The sequence below is a fragment of the Macaca nemestrina genome, chromosome 13, assembly GCF_043159975.1.
Source record: "Macaca nemestrina isolate mMacNem1 chromosome 13, mMacNem.hap1, whole genome shotgun sequence".
NCBI lineage: Eukaryota > Metazoa > Chordata > Mammalia > Primates > Cercopithecidae > Macaca > Macaca nemestrina.
Window position 1 is genome coordinate 46,839,833 of NC_092137.1, and position 6,953 is coordinate 46,846,785.

The 6,953-nt window shown below is 47.3% G+C and overlaps 1 protein-coding gene across 4 annotated transcripts in view; it reads left to right on the forward strand.

Moving 5' to 3' along the window:
* The first annotated feature begins 5,697 nt into the window (after window positions 1–5,697).
* Window positions 5,698–6,953, forward strand: part of LOC105464971 (suppressor of cytokine signaling 5) — a 111,246-nt gene continuing 109,990 nt past the window's right edge. The window contains exon 1 of one of the 4 annotated variants that reach the window (XM_011713143.3): window positions 5,698–5,886. The gene's annotated coding sequence lies outside the window, so the exon portion shown is untranslated. Of the gene's footprint in view, window positions 5,887–6,094; window positions 6,226–6,362; window positions 6,948–6,953 lie in introns of those variants that run through there. The other 3 variants (XM_011713142.3, XM_011713141.3, XM_011713144.3) reach the window with 3 other exon arrangements.

A 6,953-nucleotide genomic window follows, 5' to 3' on the forward strand; every position in this document is an offset into this window, starting at 1 on the left:
GTGCCTATAGTACCAACTACTTGGGAGGCTGAGGCAGGAGGATTGCTTGAGCCTGGCAGGCTGAGGCTGCAGTGACCTGTGACAGCACCACTGCACTCCAGCCTGGGTGACAGAGTGAGACCCTGTCTCAAAAAATAAAAAAAAGAAAGTAGGCTAAGAGAGTTAATTGAGGGACTAATTGGGAGAACGTGATTCTACAAAAATCAATAATTTATGCCATAAACCAATCGAGGGAGGCCCAGGCACTATGTTAGGTAGAAGGCATACAAAGATGACTGGACAGGTCAGGCGCAGTGGTTCACCCCTGTAATCCCAGCACTTTGGGAGGCCAAGGCAGGTGGACCACCTGATGTCAGGAGTTCGAGACCAGCCTGGCCAATATGGTGAAAGCCCGTCTCTACTAAAAATACTAAAAATTAGCCAGGCGTGGTGGTGGGTGCCTGTAATCTCAGCTATTCGGGAGGCTGAGGCAGGAGAATCACCTAAATCTCCACTGGGAAGTGGAGATTGCAGTGAACTGAGATTGTGCCATTGTACTCCAGCCTGGGCAACAAGAGTGAAATGCCATCTCAAAAAAAAAGTGGAAAAAAAAAAAAAACAAAGATGATTGCACACTGGTTTTTTACTGAAGGCACTCAAAATCTATCAGGATATATAGTTCTGTAATTATAATATCTAATATCTGCATAGAGCAAATCATGTTCATATTTATAATTATTTGATCACCACAAGTGTCCCATGAGGTAAGGTATTACTATGGTTTTATTATAATTTTATATGTGAAATAACCAAGGCTCAGAGAGGTTACGTGATTTGTCTTGGATGACACAGCAAATAACTGATATTTTAAAAGTAAACCCAGATCTTCTGACTCAGGTCTCCTGTTCTACTTCATCACCGTGTCTATTTAGTGTGATAAATGTATGTGTAACCTGTTATAGGAGGTTAAGTGTGACTGAGAGGACTATTCTTATTGGAAAGGTCTGGAAAGACTTCACTGAGGAAAAGTCATTTAAATGGGGCTGTGAAGGACAGAGAGCAGTTTTTCAGATAAAGAAGGAGTCACATTTTAAGCAAAGATTTGATGAAAAAGCACAGAAAGATGAAAATGAACAGCACATTCTATGTAGTAGGTAGCAGAGAGGTCCAATAGGGAGGGCTGGGGCAATTTTGTGCCATTTTGTATGCAGTTGGGTAGTCCATGAAAGCAGGGTACTGAAACAGTCAGATCTGGGCTTTCAAAAGAAAATTAGAGTGGCAGATTGGTAGATGAATTGGAGCATGAAGAAACAAGTTAGGAGATTTTGCGATCATGCAAGCAGGGTAAGTGTCTGAATGAGGATAGTGAAAATGGAAAATATTTACTAAAAAATGCATCTGTGAGTTAGAGTCACTTATTGACCTTGGGAGGTAGAAGACAGGGAAGAGAAGATTATTTTAGACAGCTTCTAGCATATGTGACTTTGATAAATGATGATTAGCTCAACCAAATCGGAGAGTACAGAAAAAGTGGTTTGAGAAAGAAATGGTAGGTGGGGGATGGAAGTTTTCTTGTGGCTAAGATAAAGCATTTACCATTAGCCATGTTTGGTTTGAGATGCTTGTTTGTAATAGGTAAGTAGATATGTCGAGCAGGTAGCTAAAAATACGGTTCTAGACTTCGCAAACAAGGTTGAAGCTGGAGATATGAATTTTAGAGTCATCAAAATACAAGTTGTATTCAAATTCCTACTGTAAACAGGCACAAGGAAACTTTTTGGGGTAATGCAAATGTTCTATTTCTTGATTATGGTAATAGTTACAGGGTTATGTATCTCTCAAAACAGATCAAACTGGTACACTTAGAACGCATGTATTTTACTGAAACTTAAATCCCACTAAAATTAGTAGAAGTAAACTGCCTTGTACAATATAGTAAGCACTGAATTGTTAAAAAATTGACAAACATTATACTATTTAAAGATGAAATTAATGACTTAAGTTAAATAGCTAAGTTTAAATTAATTATATAACTATTTAAGGGGAAATAGTTCTACACACATCAGTTAAAAACAAGTGATTGGCAGCAGAGAAAGTTGCCATGGTTTCAGTTGTTTCAGAAGGCACTGCAAGATGTGCCAGTTTATTGGCCATTGGGGGATCTCTCCATTCAAAGACCTATTCCCTCCCCAAACCACCTGCCTCCACCCTGAGCACGCTCTCCCTCAGCCTATGCCTGCCAACCCAGTACCACTTGGGTTGACTTCCCCATTTGGTGTGGCTGAGACAACAAAGGTACTTGAAGAATACAATGTGACTCATCGCTGAACAAGAAATCTTTCCTTATTGATTGATTTTAGGCTTTTGGCCAATTTGGCCTCCTCATTTGGCATAATTCCCCCAGCATCACTTCTGAACTGTCCTTTCAGTGCTCAGCTTAAAATCTATTTTGTACAAGAAACCATTTTTACTTTGATAGAAAGAGGTAACAGAAATCTGTTACCTCTATTCAGCTACCAGTATGAACAAATCCACTATGAGTATACAATCATCAAACTTATATAATTATGTTGGTATCTTGGTTCCATCACTTACTAAGTCTTTGTGATCTTGAAGAAAATGCGGATAATGAAACCTACCTTGCAGGGTGGTATGAATTAAGTCAGATCGTATATGTGAAAATGCCAATGGCAGCATTGAGTAGGTGCTCCATACATGGCAAATTTCTTGTCAAACCTGACTATCCTTTCCTAAATATTTAGTCTCTAAGTTTCTTGAATGTGAAAGCACTCTTTCCCGTGCTTTGTACTCTCACCCTAATACAGTGGGATATATTCTCAGGAGTCATTGTGGAATGATGTTTACAAAGCTAGCAGGTCAAGGATAAAATTGAAAAAGATTTATGCAATAAATAGGTGGATGAGGAGAGAGCGTTCTTAGGGGATGGAAAAAAAGGAATTTGATTCAGAGGCGGTGGCAAAGGTCTCTCTTTACATTTCCTCTTTCCATTCATTTACAATTTTATTTTGCCAAAAAGAGGGGACAGAAAGTCTCATCTTGATGAGTGTGAAGCTGCAGGATGATGTGCCAATAAACCTGGTATTGGTTCATGCCAGCTGGGAAAGGAGCTTGGCTTCTCAGTGTTTTACTACTGTGGTTTCCTGGGCTGGGCAGCTGGGTGCCTAATAATGATAAAAACCATAATAATACTTCATAATTATGTACTGCCCTTTGCCAGAACTTGGATTTAATTACAATGACTATGACAGAACTGGCAACATCTTGCTCCCTGTTGGGGTACAATACCCAAGGGCCTGGAAATACAAAGTGAAGTGGCAACTGCAGCCTTCTCCTGCAGGGCCTATCCTGGCAGTTCACCCAGAGTTTTCTGGGTTTGAAGCTCATCATCAGAAACAAAGAGTACTTTTAAATTGCTTGCATGTACTTGGCACTGTCAAGTAAAGTAGCTTTTATGAAGCAACTGCTGCCACACATGGGGCACAGGATCATGGAGTCCCAGGCCCGGAAGGGACCAAAACAGGTGATATCATTCATAATTCTGTCCCTTGCCTTCAGGCATCACCACTGCTACATTCAAGCAGGCGTGTTCACTGACTTTTCATTCTCATTTGGGCTGGAGATACTTACGTGGTAGCCTGCTTCAGGTGTCAGGGGACTCACCAATTCATTTAATACTCATTTTGCAAGCACCTATTCTGAGCTAAGGCACTGTGGGGGTACAAAGATGTGTAAGATATGAACCCTGACCTCAAATAGCTTATCATCCAGTTGAGGGATTTGCATTCAGGTAGCTGTAATATAAAAATATAAAGATAGAGGAAAGTCCTGGCTGATGAAAGGGCATGGAATCAACACACTAAGTGAAACGATCAAGGCAGTCTCTTCTTGGAGAGTAAGAAGAAAGCAGAAGGAAGGGGGAATGGACATCAGTGAAGAGCTGAGCAACAACTTGGGAAGTTCTTAATCAGTTTCCCTGCTTTATTGTTTTCATAATATTTATCACTCCCTGAATTATCTCATGTTTTTACTAATTTTCTCTTGCCATTCGTCTTGTCCCACTCAGGAACTTTGTCAGTTTTGTTCACCACTATATCCTGAACATCTCTAACAATGCCTGGTGCATAGTAAGGTGCTCAGTTAAGTACTGGCCTAATAAATAAATGATGCAGGTGAGGCAGTGGCAGTAGAAATGAACAGGAGAAAGCATTTAGTAAATATTACCAACACAATAAAGTTAGAAGAGGTGGGGAGATGTTAGAGCAGTGAGGAAGTGGCATGAAAGGTTACTCCCAGGTTCCTGGCTTGGGCAAGTAAGTGGATGGTTGTTATCAAAAAAAGATAAGGAAAGGAGAAGGAGGAGCAGGTTTTGTGAACCTCAGAGGGTATATGAGGTCCCACCTGGAGACATCATGGCTTGCAAGTGCAGATGCCCAAGAGGCACTTATACCTGAAGATCTGGACGTCATTAAACATACATTCAGCTGTTGAGCCATCAGAATGGTCAGATCACCCAGTGGGCAGAGAAACGACTGCGTGCCCACTAAGTAGACGACTGAGGGTCAGATCCTTGGGCTTAAGAGTCAACAGAGCACAGATTCAGAAAAGCTAACTGAACAGAAAGACAATCTGAGGGTTTAGGGTGTTAGGAAAAGTGGGGTGAGGGGTGCATCAGGGAACAGAAAAAAGGCTTCATGTAGTCCACAAAATCCACTGCAGGAGACCAAGCAGGATGACTAAAAATCGACCTTTGAACCCGGTCATAGGGGTGTCACTGGTAGCCTTAAGAGAAGCACTCTTCAGTGGATTAGTTGGGAGAATTAACTTAGCCAGTACTTGAGGAATGAATTTAAATAAAGGATGAGAGTTAAGACAGTCTCACAGGAAAGCTTTCTGGTTTATTAACTTGAGGTGCTGGAATATTATCAAGGTTATGTCTAACACTTATGAAGTGACCGGTAAGTTTGTGAACGACGACAGGGTTTCTAAAAGGCTAGTGGGGCCAGGCACGGTGGTTCTCGCCTGTCACCCCAGCACTTTGGCAGGCCGGGGTAGGAGGATCCCTGGAACCCAAGAATTCGAGATTAGCTTGGTCAACACAGGAAGACACCGTCTACCAAAAAAAGAAGTAAAAAAAAAAAAAAAAGCCAGCGGGAACAGCCCTTGCAGGCGTGAACTATGCTTCTCTTCCTCTACCCTTTCAGCCATTTCCAGGGAGGGGGCCCTTCCATATAAAATGCAGACAAAACGAGGGAGACGGACACCCCTCCCTCCGATTTGTGAGTCATTTTTGTGGCAGCTGGGGGCGGGGATGGGAATATTTGAATTGCAGGAGGTGCCCGGTTTCCCGTGGATCTTGGAACTTGTTAACTGGGTGGCTCCATGCTGAAGGGCGCTAGGGAGACTCATTCACATTTTCCTACCCGGCACTCACGCCCTCCATTCAGCACTTTCCTCTCCTTCTCCCTAAGACTTGAAACCAGGGACAAAGCTTTCCCCCAACTGCTACTTCAGGTTGACCTTCCACCCACAAGCCCACCGCTGGCCCTTCTCCGACCACGTGACATCCCCCCAACTCCCGAGACTCAACGCCGTCGACCCCTCCCTTCGGGCCGCAGCCCGCTTTACCCCGCCTCTCATGTCCACGTGACCGCCTCTCTCCCACCTGACTGGCTCCTCCTTTTCCCCGGCCGGACACGGCCGCCGTCGCAGCTGCCCGACTCCAAAATGGCAGCCGCGCACAGCGCGCACCCAAGCGGCCGGACCTCCCTGACTCCAGGGCCGCCCCACTCTCGCGCCCTGCCTCCCTCCTTCGGCCTTCACCTACCCGCCTCCGGATTGGCCGCTAGGAATCCCGCCCCTCTAAAGCCCCGCCTGCTATTGGTCACGGTAGGCTGCCCTTCAGAGAGGCGTGCCCCTCCCCGCCCCCCCGCCCCCCGCCCCGGGAGGTATTTTCCATTCTGGTGGGGGTTGGGGGGAGGGGGGAGGGGAAACGGGTGAAGAGGGGGAGGCGGCAGGGAAGGGGGTGGGGGCCTGGCGGGGGCATCCGGCGGAGCTGGGGTCCCCGGGCTCCGTCCGGAGGAAGCGAGGCTGCGCTCGCTGGGCAGTCGGAGGGGACAGGACGCACCAGAGGGCAGGCGGACTCGCCCTGTCGGTGACTGCGCCGTCCGGGCCCGTCCTGCCTGATCGCAGGTGCCCTGGATGAGGTCGCCCCGCGCGCCCCGAACGGTGAGTGTCCCTGCGGTCGCGCCCGGCCCGCCGCCTGGACCCCGGCCCCCGCGCCGTTGTCCGCGGCCGCCTCTCGGTGCCCCAGTGCCCGCGCCTGGCTCATTCCGCCCCCGGCTGTCGCCCCCGCACCCCGGCGGAGGCAGCGCCGGCCTCGGGCTGGGATGGGCTGGCCGGGAAAAGGACGGCGAGCCCGGGCCGCGAGCCCCGTGCAGACCATGCCGCGCACAGTGGGAGCTTGCGCTTAGTAGGCTCTCGATGCATTTCTGTGGAATTGTTTTCCTGGTTGGAGGAACGTGGGGTACCTAAGGGGAAGGGAGTCGTCCGGGGCCAGTAGGAGGGCATTCGTGATCAGGGTCGTGGGGGGTCGCGGGGAGGCCACTGGAGACTGAAGCAGTTACGCAGGCTGAAGGGAAGGGAGCACCGACCAAGTCACCTGGGGCTCCAAGAGCCCGATCTGGGGGTCTTCAAGGTCGAGGAGAAAAGATCCTCTGGGGGATGAGGGAGGGAACCGAGGAGTATAGATGTGGGAAATGAATTGAGTGCCCCGGGAGGTTTAACTAACCTACGTGGGTAAGGGATGCGGAGGCGGGAGCTGGAAGACCCCTCTGCAACTACTTGGGCTCCTAAGAGTCTTTGATGTGGGGTTTGGGTATCCGAGTAGGAGAAGCGGAGTGACTCTGTGGAGAGGGAATTGCATTTAAAGAAGGATGCTAAAAAACACTGTAAGT